At 39.3% G+C, this 22,744-nt stretch overlaps 1 protein-coding gene across 3 annotated transcripts in view; it reads left to right on the top strand.

Moving 5' to 3' along the window:
• The window catches only part of LOC134532520 (uncharacterized), a 112,100-nt gene that overhangs the window by 71,879 nt on the left and 17,477 nt on the right, over positions 1-22,744 (top strand). The window lies entirely within an intron of this gene.

Here is a 22,744-nt window from a genome sequence, read left to right as displayed (position 1 = left end):
ACAAAATAGTGATAATTCAATAAAAATGATTCAATTTTATTCATAAAAGTATGCAATCATTTCATCAATGTTTTGTTATGACGTCACGTTAAACTATCGTCCGTAAACCGACTTTACAGACAACCAATTTTTTTGCTTTCGAATTTGATGTGTAAACATTTCAGCTCTCGGTATACGGCATTTGGTAGAAGTAGTCTCGTGAATGGAATGGCAGTGAAATGATCGGAAATGCGTAATCAGGGTGTTTTTTCTGCCGGGAAGTCTCATAAATCTTGAAAATAGGTCGGACCCACGTATAAATATGTTTTTATGTTTATTACCAAGATTGACACAATAACCTACAATTAAACATACATTTATTTTTATTCTGTTTTTTGACGCAAGTCAGATTTTTTTTTCTTTTTGATTGACATTAATTTGCATGTTTTTATTACTTATGTCTTACGTAATGGTCTTTTTTTTCAGGAAAACTACTGTGCTTTCTGTAGTTGCGCTATTTTTAATAATTTTTTTCTCCCCGTCCTTGGTGGTATGTGAGTAAATTTTCGCACGGAATTGAATACCACAATGAAGCCACTACACACTTGCTCACACCGTGCGGAAGAACAGCATCGTAGCTGTTACGAAACCACCCGAAGCGCATCAGATGTATTGACATTGAGAAAAACTGTAGGAATATAAAAAATATATATTTACCTAACATAAACTGGGTTGGGTGGTTGGGATTAGGTTCGTTTCAGTTAGGTAAGGTTATTAACATCTTGTTAACAGTAATTATAGTCAAGTTTTAAAACGGGGAAATGGCTTTTACATTTTTACCACATTCGGCATAAAATTAAAGAATTAAATTTTGAGTAATTGTTTCATATTATAAGTTTATTTTCAACGTGAGAACATATGAATTGGCTCGTTAACCAAGGTTAGATGTTACACATGTCTGGCGAGTAATGAGTGTTGTAACTTTTTTTTTGTGGCCTGGGCTAACATGGGTTATCTTTGTAAATGAAATGTCATATTTGTAATTCAATGAATTCTTGTCTTATAAAGAGATGAAGAGTACCTACGCCTTGATTCACAAAATAGCAAATTTCCAAGATAGCCTTAAAGGAATTGAATGTTATGAAATAATTATGACCACGCCCCTTTATGTTTATAATTACTTGCCCCTTAGGAGTGAAATTTCGTAACGATATCATAGCCTTTACTTAAATCCAGATTACGGCCTACCTCTGATCCAAATTTCATCTAAAACTGCTTCAGTAATAGAACGTTATTGAGTAATGCACATTTAATCATTCCAAATACGTTTTTTGTTGACGGAAGCAGGATATTTGTATGGCTTGCATCCAGAATGTGTAGGCAAATCATGCTTAGTACATAGGACGTTATTTAAATTTAATTTATTCGTATTTAACTCAAAGATAATGTAAAGAAAACCTTCTTTTACCATTGCCCTTTCTCTGAGGCAGTGCTAAAATCTGCAGCGCTTTGAGGGAATCTACATTACGCAATGGCGTCGCACACATCAACCGATTTTTTTCTAACTGCCGCACAAATAAAAAAAATTATCTCTAGAGTCTTCTAGGGTGCCAGCAAACCTATACCTGAAATCGATATTTATGTTAAAAAATCTCAGCAGACAAAATTGGGTGTACGGATAAGCAACAGCATTTTAAAAAATTCAAAATTATATTTTTAACATTTACTATAAAACAAATAACTTCTCTTACAGCAAAAAAAATGCAAATGGCCTTGAATAGTTCTGAAACACACACTTTTTAATAAGACTTAAACCCATTATAAACTTGCGTCTAAAATATGACTACAGAAAATATAAAAAAAAAAACACCAAGCATTACGGCAACCTGTTAAAATACTAGACATTAAGAATTAATTAATTACGCCCAGGCGGAGACAAATACATGATTTTTTTTAAATCAAGTCATTTGAACTTTCGCGTGTGCAAAAGAAAATGTTTATTTAAAAAAAAATACCGTTAAACAGGTCCGGAAAATGGCGGCTTTTCTTTGCTGATCATTACGTTCAAGTCCATTTCCGGGGGGAATTTTAAATACACTCCACGACGGCGTAGCGAAACCAAGACAAAAAAAACGTGTCGATTTTCTCTTCAGTGTACTTGTGAAATCACAAATACTTCGGAACAGACACGATCAGGCAAAGCACTAAGGGGGAAGGGGGGGGGGTTTATATGAAATGGCCGGCCAACACTTACTTTCGAGTCTGTGGCTTCTAGAAGCTTTCTTCTTCCGGGTGTTTGCTTGCCAGGGCAGCAAGCACACTGATGTAGCACCAACTGCACCCAGTTCTGTAGGACGCAAGTCAACGCTCTCGCCGATTCTGAAGGCTCGTCACTTCGGGGTGAAAAAAAAAACCGTCCAGTTTGCCATCCCGAAACGTAACGCACACTTATAATCGCGAAGCAGCGAACGCGTCATCCGCGGCGGCCATTGGCTATCTGTCAACTTCACCCTCCACCCTCCCGCCCCACCAACACGCCAACGTACGAAAGCACGGCAAGCCTAAGACAAGAGTCTAGCGGCAGCACCGCTACTTCCTGCAACTGGCTGCAAATGCCGAGCCTTTCCGAAGTTGGCCGATCGGGAGCGCCTACCCCCTGGATGTTTTTATTTTTTTATTTTTACGCGCGCGTTTTTTCTCTCCAGTATAAAAAAAAGCCACCATAGACTGTTTAGTGTATGGTTGGTTATATTAGGTAAGTATAGCTACATTAAAAATACTGTAAAATCATTTTATGGTTTCTTAGCGAATAACTTTTTAATATGTAGCTATCCAGCGCTAGGAAACCGTTTGCATGATTTCACAGTATCTTTAATGTAGCTATCCTAACCAAATCAACCGTCCACAATGTTTTAAAGTATTTATAATGTAGCTAACCTAACCTAATTGACTATTAGTTATCATGTCCTCACTTGAAAATTACAAGTTGCGTAAAATTGCAAGGGAATATGGGGCGCCCCGAGAATATTTGTGGAAGACAAAGACTTCCTAGAATTTATACGGTATGAAAAATACATAAATCCACGAAGTAAGTTTCTTCAATTAGGTATTTTCCTCTAAAAACAATTACAAATAAATACCATTGCCTTGTTTATGGTCTTTCCTTTTATCAACACCTCCATATTTATTTACGATGAACAAAAAAAAAAAAAAACGAAAATGCACGATCGGACGTTTTGCTCTCTCGTCAGTGAAAAGGCTTCCCGTTGCGGAATCGCGCCGCCGGCCCCGGAACGAGCGTGAGCGGTGCGGCATTTGCAGCCAGTTGCAGGAAGTAGCGGTGCTGCCTCTAGACTCTTGTAGCCTAAGATGTACATCAAGTTCTGTCCCTGCCCGAACACGCCCGAATATTCACCTTCGGCCAACGTCGGGTTCATTTATATTTCTCTGTTTATTTTAATGTAGCTATACTAACCTAACTAACCGTCCATAGTGTTTTAAAGTGTTTTAATGTAGCTAACCTAACCGACCACTTTTAATATTTGAATTAATTTTTCCTGCGCAAAAATAAAACAAATCCCGAGGTTGGCCGAAGGTGAATATTCGGGCGTGTTCGAGCAGGGACGGAACTTGATGTACATCTTAGGCTTCTCCGGAAGCACACGTGAACACACGTGACCAAATTGACGTCAGCGCACACGGCACGAAAATAGTTCAACCCCCCCTTCTTTTATAATAACTCGTGCCTATAACTCAGGTAGCCAAGTAATATATGAGTATTAAAAATCTCAAGCTAAAATTTTATGTAAATAATATTTTTAAGCATACTAAATACCCTACAACACGATTTGTAACAAACCACAAAGTTTTCGTAGCTTTCGGATCACGTGAGGTATTGCCAACTTAACAGTTACTTCCTTTTCTTAGCCTGTTTCCAGATAAATCGCTACATATAAAAAAAATTATAACTTAACATAAAAATTTACTTAGCTAAAAGGGCAAAAATATATATAAATTATAAGTGCTAAAAAACTAACTTAACTAGAAATAAATAATTAAACGTTAAAACCAATACTTCTATAGATATAAATTAGGAAAAGTATTTGATGTTCGCGCTAAAATACAATGAAAGTCATTTTGTATTTCATTTAGTTAAATATCGTTGTATATACACTTATTTAGGTTAATATGTTCAAAAAAGCTTTCGTATGATGGTTCAGTAAAATATTTGCCTCACGATTTGTTTTAGAATGTGATCTGGACGAGAGAAGAGTTTTTTTACGGGGAAAACCGTTACGAGAAAAAACGAAAGAGGCGGATTTTTTTGTTGTTTTTATGTGGTTAGCGGTAGGTTAGGTAAGGCCTGTAGCATAAACATCACATTCGGCAAAATTCGCTTTTTAGACTTCAATACCACGTCTTATATAAATCGGGATACCAGTCTCAAAGTTAAAATAAAATATAACGATGGATTTTTAAACATTATAAAAATAAACCGGGTTTGACATAGAGAGAGAGAGAGAGAGAGAGAGAGAGAGAGAGAGAGAGAGAGAGAGAGAGAGAGAGAGAGCGATTCATGGCTTTTCATGCGCCATTATAAACAGATTTGGTATAAGTACTTATAAGTCTGCACGAGTATTAGGCAAGTTTCTAGAACGATCGTGTCCGGTTGCCTCATATAATTTGACAGCTGATATTTGACACACGCGTTAGCCAAACTGAACGAGATAAAATAAATTTTGCACATAAAAATAAAGAACTACACTGTAACCAGTACAACTGTTTACAGTTATATGATTATTATTTTTATTATTATAACATTAATTGTATATTTCATGAGCGAATATTATGTATTTAATTGTTTTGATTGTAAAGAGGACAACCAAGGTATAACAGATATAACACATCTTATTGCCATAGACAACACACTTTCAACTTCAGGGTCTTCTAAGAATTATTCTTTGGAAACTTTATTCATTTGGTCTTAGTTCGATACTCTTACACTCTAACATCCAAGTTTTTATTTCACTATGCAGTTTATTCTGTTTGCTGATATCGATAGCCCCTTGGTTGCTAGGGACTAAAAGTAAATAGTTATAAGGAGGAAGGAGGGAGACGCCATCGCCATCTTGCAGCGGGAAGACGTTTCTCGGGCTGGGGCGAACCAAAGCCTTGGTTGCCGCCCGAGAAATAGAAGATTCGCGTCATCCGCGATCGTGTCCTACTTAGAATTCTCCGCTCTACGAGTTGAGAGAATTGTATCTGGACTAAATAAGTCCTAGATAGGGAGTATCGGCGACTTCGAGTGCCAACTTCCGCGTCGGTCCCGTTTTCGTCCCGTAGTGGTTCCAGACAACTGAGGTCAGCGCCAGGTGCGATCGGCCACGACGATTTGTGAGACCGATCCAGATTAAACCAGACTTTCTAGGACGAGAGGGAAGTCGAGTCTTCAGCAGATACCCGGCTACCTCAGACCTTCTGTAGTTCGCTAATTACAGCTTACAGCATCCAGTGTTCCAGTGTAGCAGCAGACCACCTGGAGGTCCTGTGAAGAGAGCCTCAAGCCTCCGACAACGTATAGCTAGACCCGGCATGGTATTCAATGTGTTCCAGTGACGTCATTTGCATCCAATTACCGACACCTAGGTTTGACACCTTGGTTGTTCTCGCTTAATCACAGGTTAACAGTAACTTCACACCCATATTCAAGAACCCATTAAAATCATATGTTTTTCAGTTATTATTATTTCATTTATATGCAAATTTCTACTAGTCACACAATACCAAATTTTCTTTTTATAATTACTCTCTGGTCAGTAACACAGGGCAGTGACGTGCTAGCTGGACTATCAGTCTGGGCAGACCATCCAGTAGCAGCGTTCCTGATATTTACTGCGAAGAGGGTAGGCGCCAAGAACCCCGTGAGAACACACCAATAATTAGAGAGAGTTGAACACCATATACTATAGAGCAAGGAGGTTTTATTACAGTGGCTACCACAACTAGGGGCCAGCAGCATAAAGAGTTATTAGAACACAAACCACGCTTGAAAGGTTAAAAATAAAATTTATTGGTAAAACTGTGAGAAAATAAATTACGAAATAAATTGTACCAAAAATTACAATGTCGGGGCACACAGCGAATATATACGATCGTAATTGCAAGAAACGGCGATTAAAGAAAGGGCAGCTTGTGATATTCACCGGTGCAGACTCTGAAAGCCAAAATGGCGGACGTCACCTTGCCTAGTTTTGAACTTCCCATTTACACGACGTACTCACGTTAAAAAATTTGCGGCTTCGTACCGATACAGTCTAAACTATTTTTGACGTGACAACGTCTAATAAATCGACGAACGCCGCGCCGGCTGCACGAACGAAAAAGTGTTCCGTTACGCTGTGTACCATTACGCTCATTGTACGCTTGCGCCGCATCTATCGCTCTTCCACTCGATTGGCCTATGCTTCCGAGGAGAAGAAAGACAGCGGCAGCACACAACTTACATCTACACGTGAACTGTTACGTCGACTGTTTATAAAGTGAAGTGAAAAGTTAATGTGGTTTTCATTGCTTATTACAACAACAATTTCGGCAATAAAGGTTAATTATTCTTGCATTTTAAAAATCTGATTACTAGTATAATTTCAAGTATTTATTCTTTTATTATTAAAATAAAAATTATTCAATTTTATTAATAAAAGTATGCAATCATTTCATCAATGTTTTGTTATGACGTTGTCACGTTAAACTATCGTAAACCAACTTTACAGACAACTATTTTTTTTTTAAATTTTTAGTAGTGTAGTTATCGCTAGTATTGACGAAGTTTGGTCATAAAAAAAGTGATTTTGAGTTACTCTTAAATGGAAAAAAAAGGGGGGGGGGGGAAATAGTCAAATGGTGCTTGATCTTTTGAAGTTGTTATTCTTTAGGCGCGTTATGTAAAAAAAGTGAGTGAATTTTTACGATGCTTGCGCACCTGCAAAGAAAATTTTCACAGGAAGACGGTGGACCTCACGTGTACGAAAATAAAAAAAAATCTTAATTTATTGTGAATATTAGTGATAGAAATAGTGTTTATAAACTTTTTCAAGTGTATGTTACTGTATGTACGTTTAATTTGTGCATATTATAAATTATTACATTATAAATAATAACATTTAATAAATTATTTATTGCTTTTCATTATTAATTAAAATTCATCTCGATTATTTTACCAAATTAAATAATTAGTTTTATACACATGTTTGTTGTATTATTTAATACTGAGTATGTATTTACTTTAATTTTTGTTATAGTAAACTTAAAAATAGTTCAGTGTCTCTAAACCAGAAGGAAATGTTAATTTGTAACGCGCTATTCCCACAGCGAAACTGCGCGAGAGACTTGCAGTTTGTTCAGCAATGCACCGCGGAGGGTCGTTGGAATTTAAGGCTCCTCCATTACGCGAGCGTAGGCCAGTCAACAAGAGGCAAAGTAAGCACTTTTCACCAGCAGACCTGAAAACTTGAAATAAGGGTAATTCGAGGATGCTGAATCGAATGGTGTTATTATTATTATTTTTAATCGGACGTGAAGTTTTTAGAGAAAAGGGTTGTTAAAAATTGGTTCGACTCAGTTTTTCTCCTAATTTAGGCGTTTAAGCGAAAAACGTTTCAAACAAATGTTGCGGAGAATTTAAAAAATACATAAAAAAAGGTTCTCAGGTCCATCTTCGTATTTGCAAACATGAGCGAGAAATATTGGACAGAAAGTAGTAAAGCGTAATTGTAAAAGTGGGGCTAGTGTGCATGCGAGCGTACGTGTGAACTGAACACAAACGAAGGGTCTTCGGCTATTCTCGGACCTATCTGTCTTTACTAGAGAGTGCGAGTGAGACGAAACCGTTTGTTCTCTTTTTCTATTTTTTCACGCGTTAGCGAGTAATTTTCGTCTTTGGCCGTCGAGTGTGGAGCGTTCTATATATCCATATCTGTGTGTGTGTGTATGTATATATATAAACGTCACTAGCATGTCGGTGACGCGAACCCGTAAGTTTTGCACGTACCAAAAATAACTTCGAATTAGAATAAATTAAGTTTTAACATTAAAAAATCTATGAACTTAACTCACAAATAAAATAAACATTCACTTCGTAAATAACTGAACAAAAGAAAATCGCTCAACGCAATCAATTTTAACTTCACTTACTGCTACTACAGCATGTCGGTGATGCGAGCTCACAAGATTTTACCCATACAAACAGAGTCCAACACGCACATGATACAGTCGAGTATATACGATGTATTAGTGTATATATGAGTATACATGTACACAGGCCGCTGCGCGTCGCCAGTCTGGCGCAACACGTCACGAGCATGTCGGAACCCTTTAAGTTTTGCCCCCTACAAAAAAAAAAGCTCAACGCGGCTAAAGAAGTTTTCACTTCAGAAAAAAAAAGAGAGAGAATGATTGGAACGCGTTAGTGTTAGCTTAAACGCACTGTGGGAAGCCTACAATTCACTCGTCCTTCTGGACATACCCGAATACTCACGTTGGCAAGCCTTCTTTCAACAGACGAGAGAACCAAACGCCCGATCGTGCATCTTCTGGTTTTTTTGTTCGTTGTAAATAAATATACAACTCATAACTAATGGTCAATTAGGTTAGGTTAGCTACATTATAAATACTTTAAAACATTGTGGACGGGTTATTTGGTTAGGATAACTAAATTGAAGATACTGTGAAATCATGTAAACGGTTTCCCCCAAATAAATAAATACACCGGTTGTGGTACGGAAAAAAAAAGTGAGCATGAACTTCGGGGAACTTCGGGTTTGGCTCTCTCGTCTGTGAAAAGGCGGCTTGCCAACGTGAGTATTCGGGTATGTTCAGAAGGACGAGTGAATCGTAGGCTTCCCTCCTAAAATATACCTCACTAAAGACCACTTATTATTACACTGGGATAGAAGTTCAAAACATGGGTAATGAACGGACGAGTGCCGACACGAAAGCATGCGCAGTTTCGCCGGCGTGGCTGCGGTATGCAGCTTGACCTGTTGACCTCGACGGTGACCTTGAAAACGCACTGCGCTGTCCCGCTTGCCGACTGCTGGCCGGCAGCCGTGTTTACTTCGGTCAATGCGTGACCGTTCCAGAGCGCAGGCGTGCCACTTTTTTTTTTGTTTACGGGTGTGAGCCCAATATGCATCGCAGATGACCCCTCTGCAGCGACTGTGCGCCGTAAGGCGTGCCCTAGACTCCGTTTCCCTCTGTTTCAGTCTTCATTCTTCTTGGTCTTTCATGACCTGCAACCTTATACATCTCTTCCCGTCGACATAGTTTTTGACGTGATAACGTCTAATAAATCGATGAACGCCGGCTGCACGCACGAAAAAGTGTCCCATAACGCACATTGTCCCGTTACGCGGTGTCCCGTTAAGCTCATTGTACGCTTGCGCCGCATCTATCTCTCTTTCCACTCGATTGGAACACCCATCGATTTTCCTTTTTCGAGGCACATTAAACTTGAAACACTCCCATTCGTTTCCTACTTTTCCTATCATCGTCCTATCCTTAACAGAATAACACAGATTGGAAGAAGTTAAATAGCAAGCATGTATAAAAAGGTTATAGTTAAAATAATCTCTTCGTTAAAGTAATAAACATATTTGAATTAATGAGTGCAAATAAAAGTAAATTTATCAATTAAATTGTATATTTCATTTCACTCCTTCTTTGTATCCATACAAAATAGTGATAATTCAATAAAAATGATTCAATTTTATTCATAAAAGTATGCAATCATTTCATCAATATTTGTTATGACGTTGTCACGTTAAACTATCGTCCGTAAACCGACTTTACAGACAACCAATTTTTTTGTTAATAAATTGTTTCCTTGTCATTGCTGTCATTTAAATGCTGTTTCGGAGACTTCAATAGAACACCTGTTTTGTATTATTCGTTGTTCGACTCGGCGCGACGGGGTGCCTCGCGAGGGAAACGTGACGGACGTCTCTGTCAGGGTTCTGTCCTGCTCTCGTGTCTACGTATTGGGACTTGATGTAAGCTTTTGGACATACGCCATTGCTAAGCACATGTATGTCTGTAGAAGAAAACTACAATAACCCAAAAACAAAAACACAAATTAAGCAAAAAAATTGCTGTTGTCAACAGGGTATAAACATCACGTAATATTCCATAACAGGAATATGGTCGCACCTGTGTTTTCGTCCCATGTGCGTCTCTGCGTGAGGACGGGAGCAGATAGCAGTTCCCGAAACGTCGCTTGTTTCTGTTTTGGAAAACTATTGTGTTTGTTTCGTCTTTTCGTCTTGTCGTGTTTTTGTCTCGTTTCAACTGTTTGCTGAATTTTTTTGGGTTCAATATTTTTGTGCTGTCATCATTTGTGGGTTTTTTTTCGATCTGTTAGTCCATTTTTTTTTGTTAGTTGACCGTGTTCCTGTTATGGAATATTATGTGGTGTTTATATCCTGTTGACAACATCAATTTTTTGCTTAATTTGTGTTTTTGTCTTTTGGTTTTTTTTTTTTTGTAGTTTTCTTCTACATACATACATGTGCTTAGCAATGGCGTATGTCCAAAAGCTTACATCAAGTCATGTACTCTCATTGCACAAAGCTTTCAAAGATAACTAGGTACGTATTGGGGTTATTGACCTCTTGTGTGATCCTTTCCGAGTGACAGATGTACGTCCCGTCCACCCCTGCTGTTTACCAACCACTGCCACTGCGCGGAGTAAACTCTCGTGTTTGACAGTTCTGTTCTGAATGCAGTACGGACTGTCTACGTGTATCTACCCTTGGGCGTAGATCCATGATGGGGGGGGGGGGGGGCGGGTTATCTTTGAAAGCCCCTTGTTAATGATGACAAACATATGTGGACTGTATCGAGATGGTTTTAACCGACGATGCGACATAAATTACACGATAGCGTCTGCCCGCACCATTGCGACCTACAGCCATCATGCCGATGAAAACGAAGACTGTTTTTTGTTTCTCACTGCAGGGATGCCACTCTCACGGTTTATGGACGCCAACCCTTACAGTGTTCCGACATGGTGCCAACTGTGAAAAGCTGTGGCGCGGGTGATTTAAACTGTGCCTATCACTTGGCCCGGTACAAGTGTCACAATGTCAACTCACAACACAGTTCTACATACAAGAGTTCACCCCAAGTACCAAACACCCCTCATTGTGGGGGCGCGCTGCATATTGCTCCACTATTTATAGTCAATTGAATAATAAGTGCGATAAACATACGCTGGTGTCGGCTCTCCTTACCTAGTAAACATGACGCATGTGATAATGAAGTTTTTAACTTAAAAATGTCTATACGCTCGTTACGGTGATAGTCGTTCTTTCTTGTGTGACAAATTGCTGTCAGATTTGAATCGCTACTAACTACGAGACTAATAATGCGTCAGCAATAGTTGAGCTCAAAAAGGGATAGATCATGTCTTGTTTGTCGCGCCGTATTTGTTTTACCGGTGACGTAATCGTACCAATGTAGGCGCATGCGCGTAATGGTCGCAAACGATAATGATACACTGGGTACAACATAAAAAAATACTAGCAATATTGTAATCTAGTGTTCAAAAAAAATTGTTCGCGAAAAGTATTGTGCTATAGCCAAGTTCGATATTTGAATATTTTTTTACATTGCACATTAAGACAGCTAGTAAAGGACTATCCACACACTATTTTTCTTTACAAAACATTTTTTAAGTGAAAACTTCTTTAGCCGCGTTGAGCGATTTTCGGTAGGGGCAAAACTTATGGGTTCGCGTCACCGACATGCTAGTGACGTGTTGCGCCACACTGGCGAATCGCAGCGGCCTGTGTACATGTATACGCATATATACACTAATACATTGTATATACTCGACTGTATCATGTGCGTGTTGAACTCTTTTTTGGATGGGTAAAATCTTGTGAGTTCGCGTCACCGACATGCTGGTGATATACCAAAAAACATTATCTTACGTACATTTGACGTAGAAATGATGTCATGTTACACATTTAAAAACAAGGTTTTCACTTATGTTGGCAGTCCCCATGGGGGAGCTGAATTGTTGCCCCTTGGAAGGGCAGCCTATCCAATTTCTAAAAACATGTTTCTTTAAGTGTTTAAATAATCCTGAAAACTTGCCCCTTGGAAGGGCAGCTAATCAGGATTTTTCTAACAGTAGTGTTTTTGAAAGGTTGTCTGAATTGTTGCCCCTTGGATGGGCAGCCCTTCTGGATTTTTCTGACAGTGGTTAGTTTAGGTTAGGTCACTTTACAAACTAACCACTGTCAGAGGGCTGCCCTTCCAAGGGGCAGCATTTCAGTCGCCCCGTCCCCATGACTGCATTTTCATTTCTTGGCTTGTGTTCTTGGGAGGGACGGGGCGGTCGACGGCGAAGGGCCGTGTCCTTGGGACCGGCTGTCGGCCGCAGACCGCAGCACACTAGTGATGGGCAGAACGGTTCTTTTAACCGAACCGGTACTTTCGGATCAGTTCCGTGAAAGATTCGTTCAGAACGATTCGTTCATCTCGGTCATTTCGTTCTTTTCTGTGAATAGGATCTGGCTCTTTTATCAGGTGTCGTAATTCGTTCATCCTTTAGAGTATTGGCTACGTGTTTGCTTCCAGCCTCCCCTCGTTATCGCGTGACCCGATAACGAGAGGAGGCTGGATCGCGTGGGTGGTTATCTTTATCTACTCTGCATGGGTAAATGAAATTTCAAACGTCTAGTTGTATACTGACTGTTATAAAATTATTGACTGTTGATCGCTGCAAATGCTTCATGCAGTGATTCTATATAATACGGGAGCATTAAATCTAAGAATGTTAGGTACGAAAGTGATCTTTCTTAACTTTAATTTGTAATCGCACTATTATAGCTAGTACTTGAACATTGCTTTTCGTAGCCAGTGAATCACAGTTGCGTATATGAAACAAGATTATTTATATTGTATTACTTTTTAAGTTACAAATATTAATATACAGGCTATTTACACTCTAGAGAGAGTAAAGTGTTTACATGTAGACCAACACATTTAGAGAAAAAAAGACAAAAATTGAATACTACTACTGCGATTCAGTATGAAGAGAGAAAAATGAAGTAGGTACATTAATTAACACCTAAATGGTAAGTGTGAACATTTGTAGTTACTTTCCCTGTTATTTTTAATTCATGTTTTTTTTTTCCCCCCCAAATTTATGTATGTGAATGTGAAAACGCAATTTTAAACCACTACTTAACAGTTGACATTTTCAGGTATAGATACTTTTCATGTTACCCTATTTTATTTGATCAGTTATCGTTTGCTCTTATGAACATGCTCACGCTGTGATTACTAATTCTTCAGACTCCTGACGTCATGAATCATTTCACGAACGAATCAGACCGGGCGCGTGGCCGGTTCTCTCATCTCGTTCTCTCGTTCTCTCCGCGTTTTCGTTCTTCCGAATCTTTCAAGGTACCGGCTCTCAAAGAGCCGGTTCTTTACATCGCGAACGAATCGCAAGATTTCGTTCTCTCAAAGATTCGTTCTTTTTGAACGAATCGTTAACGAACGACCCATCACTACAGCACACGGCATGTGGCCGACGCAAGGCAGTGATTGCCGCTTCCTGCGCCTCTCCGATCACTGCCCCCCCCCCCCCCACTTCCTAGGGCTATGCCCCCGCCTCGCCGAGACTACAAGCTGAAACCACGTTCGTTTGGAATCCAGTTCGTGTTGGTAGAGGCGCTTTCTCAGGGACGCGTGACAGGAAACCTTTTAGAGGGTCGTTACCACAACGCCGAACGTACAATAACGCCGAATACCATAACGCCGAATGCCAAATTGACCACAACGCCGACAGCTAGAAAACTGCTGTGTACCACAACGCCGAGATACAGTAACGCCGGAAAATGTTGCTGCGTGGAGGGGGGGGGGGGCACAGGAGCAAATTTAAGAACAACTGAATGAATTTGTGTGCAACCTTACCTAACCTAACCTTTGTGGCAGTCCTGCAATGACATTTTTCGGCGTTAATGTATTTCGGGGTTGTGGTAATTCGGCGTTGTGGTATACAGCAGTTTTCTAGCTGTCAGCGTTGTAGTCAATTTGGCATTCGGCGTTATGGTTTTCGGCGTTATTGTACGTTCGGCGTTGTGGTATTTCGGCGTTGTGGTGCGTCCCCTTTTAGACATAAATTTCCGACGGGTTGGTGTCACTTCGGCAGAGGTATTGACACCGCTTGAAATTGGTAAACTATGGAAAATACAGAGTTGACTTAAATATATCTAAGTAGCGAGAAAGAAAACTAGGAATAGCATTCATAGAGGTCACACACACATTCAGGCAGTAGGTAGGGTAAGTCGTGAAGTGATCTGTGAGCTACACACGTCATAGCAAAGGGAACACAATCTTTACACCCAGCTGGTATTGCAAATTAAATATTAAAAATATATAAATTTCTTCATGAACTTATTCTACCGAAATACCGACTCTATGTGTTAAAAAAATTATTGCAGTTTCCAAATAAACTAGGTTTCGACTTGGATATCTTTATAATATACACAACCTCATTTATTTGTATACAGAATTATTTATAAAAGCTGGTGAACTAGGACTTTTTAAATATAGCAATTCAAGTATCAGAATTTTTTAATGTCAACGTATCCTAATTAAGACGACAGTTTTGACACCGTCGGGTTCAATATCGCTGTACTATTCTTAGGAATTACTGAAAAATTTATGAGTGAAACATTTTATGGATTCTAATACATATATATGATATATATGTATATATCTTAATATATATAAATCCAGTGTCCTGATGTTTGTTTCCAGTGAACTCTTCACCGAGTCGACCGATTTCGATGAAAATTGGCATTTATGTGTAATTTTTTCCAACTTGAGAGATAGGATAGTTTTTATTTCGATTAATGGTCTTAATAATTTATAATTAAGATAATAAATAACTGATCGCCATGGGTAAACAAAGAATCATAGGTCATAGACATACAAACAGTAATTGTGTGACATTTCTCAATGTCCAACATACTGTCATATAGCGCTATCCAGTTTGCTTTAACTCACAGACAATAAAGCTCCATGTGTTTTAGCCCGGGCAACGCCGGGTACTGCAGCTAGTATACCTATATTTATAGACCCTAAAGCAGGTTGATGACGTTTCTGGGTGGGCTCGCCGCGGTCTCTCGCGCGATTGGCCAATGACAGCCGGTGCGTGGGGCGCTCTTGTTCCCCCAGAGTTACGCTCGCCGGGCAGCAGTAAACAAGCCAGTCGCTGTTGTGCAAGGGCTCCCCCCCCCCCCACACCAAGCGGCTGACTAACGCCGCTGTAAAAGGCGCTCCGGACGGCTCGATGGCGAGACGGCGCGCGTGGCTGCTGGGAACAGGGAAGCCTAAGATGTACATCAAGTTCTGCCCCTGCCCAAACACGCCCGAATATTCACCTTCGGCCAACCTCGGGTTTATTTATATTTATTTATATTTCTCTGCTTATTTTAATGTAGCTATGTACTAACCTAACTAACCGTCCATGGTGTTTCAAAAGTGTTTTAATGTAGCTAACCTAACCGACCTCTTTTAATATTTTGAATTAATTTTTCCTGCGCAAAAATAAAACAAATCCCGAAGTTGGCCGAAGGTGAATATTCGGGCGTGTTCGGGCAGGGACAGAACTTGATGTACATAGGCATCCCGTGGTTTATCTCGCCGCTGGAACGCCAAGAGCGACTCGCGGTCACGTGTGGGGCGAGTGGGCGGGGCTTAGTTCTCCGAACACTCGGTGCACGGAGAGTTACCAGCGTCGTTAAAAGTGAAAGGCACGTCGTAACTCCTGTATCGGGGGAACTGTAGGCTGTTAGACGTTAGAGAAGCCAGTGTAGCGGCCTTCAGGTATTTGAGAACGTGATGACCAGTGATGTATAAAAGGCCTACTTCGGGTTAAGCACAGCACTTAAAAGCCAGCGCAAACGTCACATAATTGCATAATTGCATCACAGCTCGTCGATGAATTATTAAACGGAAGACTGAGCTTTTGTCTCCGCCTCACAACAGATGGTGTGAATGAAGCTTGACTATCACGTGGTTTTCGAATAATATTTGCTAAGCAGAAGTGCGTGAATTAATACAATTACTAAACTGCAATATTGCCGAATTCAATGACCAGGAATGTTATGCATTCTATCAATATCAAGACTTTTGACAGAGAGTGTGTGTGTTTTTTTTTTAAATTGGAAAATGCGATTCACAAAAACATTACCGAACTGCTCGTCAAAAGTATGTTTTTAACGAAAGGGGTGAAAAGGGTAATTTTGGGTTTCCGTAAGTCTAATTAACTTTTGCCGATTTTTGTCCCACAAAGGTGTGTTCAGTACATCGTTAAAATATTTAACAGCTGAATTTACAAATAATTGTACTCGTAATAATTACTATCTAGTCACTTGTTCTCTATGATATGAAAATTTGTGTTAAACGTTTACTTTAATTTTTTTTTTGGTTAGTTAAGATTATGGGTTTCTAGATCTATGAAAGAAAGTGGTACAAATGTTATACATAATTATCTTTTATTGTAAAATAAACAGTTTGTATAAGAAAATAATTTTGCCACGGCTTATTTTTGATGTGAAATCAGCAAAAAAACCTTCCTGAAAAAAAAAAGTCAGAAATATTTTCGACGATTGTAATTAAATTGTGATACAAGTTATTAAGGATGAGTGAAATATTTAATACCTGTTCCACAAGACTCCACTGAAGAATTCCATGATAATTCGCGAAGAAAATTATATTTCACGGATTGTAATATGATTATCGAACATTCGAATCACCTCATGAATGTGTAAGAAGACCATAATATAGCTTCGATGGTATAGTTCGCAGCAAGAGACGATAAGTTATACCTGATATCCTACATGTGAACTAGAACATTAAGATTAGAGGTACTTTTAGAAGAATAACTACAACATGAAGACATTAAGAGCCCGTCTACAATAGTCCGAACCTGTGCGTGGTCCGTGTCCTTATCCGAATGTGAGTGACGTCACATTGTCTCACCGAAAACTGCCCTGTCCACAATTGCGATGTCCGATGTCCGAATGTATTGATTTCTAAAGTTGTTACCAGAGCGCCGTAAATGTGCCAAACCAAATGTTTTTGTTTATTGTTTTGATGCTTTGTAGTTTGAGATTGAACTTTTGAAAGTTGTGGAAGTTCAATTTTATATATTTATTCAGTAAGGCAAAGTGGCAAATGTAAATGCTAAAAAATGAACTCGTATCACAGCATTCGAACAGCACTAATTTAAATGTCGTCTTGCTCTTCTTGAATTACAACACCTTCCATTTCCTTCAATAACAACAAACAAACACCACGTTTTCAGACGGGAACCGGAAATTCAAATATCGTGAGTGTTGTGTTCTTTTTCTGTGTCCGAAGTACACAGGTTGGGATAAAAAGTACAAATTGACGAATGTCTTCGGACCAGGTAGGTTCGGACCTTCGCCCACTTGACGCATGACGTCAGAGGGTCACGTGGACCAATCAGCGACGAGTGTCCTTCGGACACAGTTTAGGACATTGCTATTGTAGACGGGCCATAAAACGTCCACGTCGACCGCAGGAAGGAAGCGCCATCGTGATGAATCGAAAGGGGAAGGTCCTCAAATAACAGTGGGACGGGAGGAAATAACCGGGCCACGAGGTATGCGAAGCGCGCGGCGCGTCTATTCGGAGCGTCGCGACGCCACGTGCGACGGCGTCCTCTCTTCCCCTTCCCTCGACCCTGCGTGACCAGGTCGGCGGCGGAAACGCCCGCCACGTTTCCCACTCGCCTTGGCTGGAGGTCCGTGGGCCCTTAGCATTCGCAATCCATTTTAGGATTATTTGCATAAGTTTTGTACCCAGCCATCACTTGCAAAAATACATTTTTTTTCCGTATTATACAAGATAACAATAAGTACACTCACCAAAAAAAATTGGTTTGTCTGTTTATGGTGGATAGTTTAACGTGACGTCATAAAAAAACATTGATGAAATAATTGCATACTTTTATGAATAGAATTGAATCATTTTTATTGAATTATCACTTTTGTATGGATACAAAGGAGTGAAATGAAATCTACAGTTTAATTGATAAATTTACTTTTATTTGCACCCATTAATTCAAATATGTTTATTACTTTAACGAAGAGATTATTTTAACTATAACTTTTACACATGTTTTCTATTTAACTTCTTCCAATCTGTGTTATTCTTTTAAGGATAGGACGATGATAGGAAAAGTAGGAAACGAATGGGAGTGTTTCAAGTTTAATGTGCCTCGAAAACGTCAAATCGATGGTTGTTCCAATCGAGTGGAAGAGAGATGGATGTGGCGCAAGCGTACAATGACCGTTACGGGAAAATGTGCGTAACGGGACACTTTCGTGCGTGCAGCCGGCGTTCGTCGATTTATTAGACGTCACGTCAAAAAAGCGTATTAACTAAACAAAAAAGCTTTGTATGAGAACCTCTATTGCTGGAGGTTATGGGCCCGCCCAGCAGATAGCGACACATGGTTTCAGTTCCCACTGTAAGAGTCGCACTTGTTCTGCGAGCACGCGTCTCCCTGAGAGGCAGTGTGTGGAGCTGGACCGGGAGGCTGCAGCAGGCCGGATCACGGCTGGAACACGGCGGTGGGCGAGAAGAATGCGACTGCTTGCCAAACTGGCTCCCGGCCCGGGGCGGGCCTGGTCCCCCCCCCCCCCCCCCTCCCCACTCCTGTCTCCCCTCGCTCACTTCCCCTTTCTCGTTCCCCGCTCGCATCCTCTGTGCACCGGGAAGCCTTCCTTTCACAGACGAGAGGGCCAAACTCCCGATCGTGCATCTTCGGTTTTTTTGTTAATTGTAAATAAATATGGCGGTGTTGATAAAAGGAAAGACCATAAACAAGGCAACGGTATTTATTTGTACGCCGCCATATTTTTCGTTTGCCGTGTGTCCGTGAATGTTTATTTTGGACAACTCATGATAACTAAGGGTCAATTAGGTTAGGTTAGCTACATTATAAATACTTAAAAACATTGCAGACGGTTGATTTGGTTAGGATAGCTACATTAAAGATACTGTGAAATCATGTAAACGGTTTCCTAGCCCTGGATAGCTACATATTAAAAAAGTTATTTGCTGAGCAACCATAAAATGATTTTGCAGTATTTTTAATGTAGCTATACTTACATAATATAACCAACCATCCACAATGTTTTAAAGTATTTATAATGTGGCAAACCTATCCTAATCGACCGCAAAATTTAATGACACACCGGTTTATACAATGAGATAGACCGGCGTATGACGTATGAGTAAGCTACATCCCAAATAAATACACCTGTTGTGGTGCGGAAAAAAAAAGCTAGCATGAACTTCGGGTGTGGCTCTCTCGTCTGTGAAATGAAGGCTTCCTTCCCATCCTCTGTGCACCCGTTCCACTCCCGCGCGCCATCTTGGATCCTTCATTGTCTCGTCACTTGCATTTGTTCTGCCCCAAGTATGATTACAACAGACAATCACGTAATGCAATGTAATGGGTGTGGAAATTTGCGCAAGCGAAAATATCTACGAACATTTTTTTTTTGAAGTGAGAACTTATATGGGAAGGTTTGGATAGGGAGTAAATTCATCTAAGTCGTCATCGACATGGTCACGTGACGTGTTAGCGATAACACTATATCTGTTCCTATTAGTATAACTTATTGCGCTTTTAAATCTTAAGTATACAATTACTGTGCAGTAAAAAGAATTAGTATAAAATATATTAATATTCTCATATAGATATATAGTCTGAATAACGAAGAAAACGGAGTCTTGGTAGCAATATAATCTAAAAATTAAGAAAATCATTTTTTTTTAATACCTACAATTACTATGCACTCCGTATTTTTATAGTAATTTAGGAGTTATTTTACTAACGTGATAAAACAAATTTGTTGTGTGATAATATTTTATCGTAAAAATTGTGAAAAAGTCTCTGATTTTTATCAAAAAATATTTTCCTATGTTACACAATTATATTTTACAAGTATTTCTTATTTCAAATTATATTTGTATTTTTTTAATTCTATTATTAATATTAATAATAGTTACTTTGATACACAAGTTTTAATTTAAGATCAAACAATTAATTTGTATATCCAAAATTAACAACTGTTGGTTTGTAGTTTATAGTTTTCACTTCTGTCGGCAGTCCTCATGACTGCTTTGAAATATTTTTACAGGGTTAAGTACCTACCAATTATAATTCAAGCAAAGTACAAACTTTGTTCACAAAGCCATAGAACAGGATACAAAAGGTTTGTGTAATTTTGAAATTTGATAAGGCGTTCGATACAGTATCACACAAAATACTTCTAGATAAATGGAATAAAGTACTAAGTAGGAATAAGAGGTTTAGCAAACACTTGGTTTAAAAGTTATTTGGAGGGTACGTCTCAGAGAGTAAACGTTAAAAATAAACTAGGAAACTCTGTATATATATAAATTTAGGTGTCTCACAGGGCAGTATTCTTGGGCCAATTTTGTTTCTAATATATATAAATTATTTATGTAACATCGACGTTGAGGGTCGAAAAGTTTTTTTTGCAGGTAATACTGCAATTTTATTTTCTTCTGAAAATTGGCATTTTGTATTTGAAACGATTAATAATAAACATAAAAAAATTGAAGATGTATTATATGATCGTTTCCTTCCTCTAAATATAAATAAAACCAAATAAAGTAATATATCTTCCCAAATAAAGTAATATATCTTACAACATTTCTTATCAGCCTATCGAACATGAACTTAAATTACATGTATGTAATGAAATAAGCGTTAACTGCGAAAAATGTAGAATTATAGAAAAAGTACAAAACATTTTATACTTGGGTACAGTGCTCAACTCTTTTCTGAAATGGGACAAACATGTTTCATACAAACAAAATTCGAAAAATGATGTATAAATTTGTTGAACTAAGATCTATATTATTTCTTGAAGAAATTAGAATGGTTTTTTTGCCTTTTTTTTCAGTCTGTTCTGCAGTATGACATTCTGGCATGGGGAGCAATTTGCAAAACGTCAATTTAACCACTTGAACTTTGAACACATTGCTCCGAAAGAGAGGTGACATAACAGGGGATAAAGTGGCTGATGGTCCAACAAAGACTTTTGTGTGGGTAAAGCCACGGTAGTATGAAGTCAAAACTGGGCTGTGGATGGTGAATTGGACAGTTAAGTACTTTGATATAGGCACACTTTGAAAAATTTATTGTTGTTTTTGAAACCCTGTTCCCAACGTTATCATTTATAAAATTGCAAATGGTACACATTTTCGCTTTGCAATTTTACAAGATATCGTTGTAAACTGAGTTTCTAAGATTTTCCTTTTAAAAAGTGTGTGTTTATGTATATATATACACACAACATAGTAAGGAGAATAACCTGTCTATGCTTGGAATATTTCGTTACGGACTGTACTTCGCTGTTAATGGTAGTGAATAAATTGGTTCTCGTACTGGTTCACCTTGCCATACATGTGACCGGCCTTTTCTTGTGCTCCCAGCTGATTGGTCTTGTCCGCTCAGTTCCGCGTAATCCTGTAGCTTCCAGCTATAGAGAGTTCCAGATGGTAATTTGCACGGCGCGGCACCCGTTTCTGTGCCTTTTCCTCGGAGATGAAATACTTCTTGTCATTATGTGGTTGGCGGCGACGCGCGAGTGGAGTGAAAATCGTTATTTTTCAGCGCAATTATGTAAAAATGAGAAAAGGGGGGGGGGGGGAGACTTCTTGGCAGTCGTGTGTGTCCTGTCTCAGCTGGGGAACCACAGAGACGAAGGCTTTTCGGCGAACTGCCGGCAGCGTCACTGCCGAAGTATGTCCGTTCTCCAGTTCTCGAGTGCGCGAATTTCCATACCGGCTCCCCCGTTCCGCCAAGTTTCCAGTGACTCGCCTGCGAATGCGTGCGTGCAATTTGATCGGCTCAGTGAAGCCAGGGTGCGGCAGACCTTCCTGCAGACAGCTCAGAGGTTACCGGGAACGCAGTTTCTCACTGATCGTCGAAAGAGAGGTCGATGGCCGCTGACATAACGCCGTAAGCGACAGTGCACCGTAGTGGACGCGGCCGGTATCCCTACAGTCGGAGTCGCTCTTGCAGAGAACATGCTTCCTGCTTGTCTTTAAGCCCTAGTTTATAAACTATGCAAGGGGCAATAACGCAACGCAAGTATTGTTCAACTTCCAACTTTTCTTGCGTAAATGACCTGCCTTTCCGACGACAATATCTGAAGAAAAGTTATCCGAAATCGCAGACTTTTTGTGCGTAGAAGCCAAGGATGTTCTGTTTAATACAAACAAAGCGTGTTCAAAATATAAACACTTTTAATAAATTAAATAATTCGCAATATCTTTGGTTTTCATATTAATATCAATTATCAAAAGAAGCCTAGGGTAAAATTTGTTTTGTACTGTTTTAAAATTGTAAGTTAAGGGTTGCTAACGTCTTGAAACTTGCGTGCTTCACAAACGACAGATTTTTCTTGCATTGGTTATGTGTTTTGCTTCATTGCACTCGTTGGTGTAGTTTATGAACCCGGTCTTAGTATTAAAACATGCTTTATAGTAATTTTTCTCCTGTTTTTGGTACCTTTTTTTTTTTAAAACGAAATACGTAAACAGAACTCCACTTCCGCCCTCGTGGATGTTCTGAAATTTGCTATTCGTCAACAGACACAACTGTGGTATCTTC

The sequence above is a fragment of the Bacillus rossius genome, chromosome 6 (genome assembly GCF_032445375.1).
Source record: "Bacillus rossius redtenbacheri isolate Brsri chromosome 6, Brsri_v3, whole genome shotgun sequence".
NCBI lineage: Eukaryota > Metazoa > Arthropoda > Insecta > Phasmatodea > Bacillidae > Bacillus > Bacillus rossius.
The sequence above is the reverse complement of the archived record's forward strand: the minus strand, read 5'-3'. Positions and strand labels throughout refer to the sequence as shown.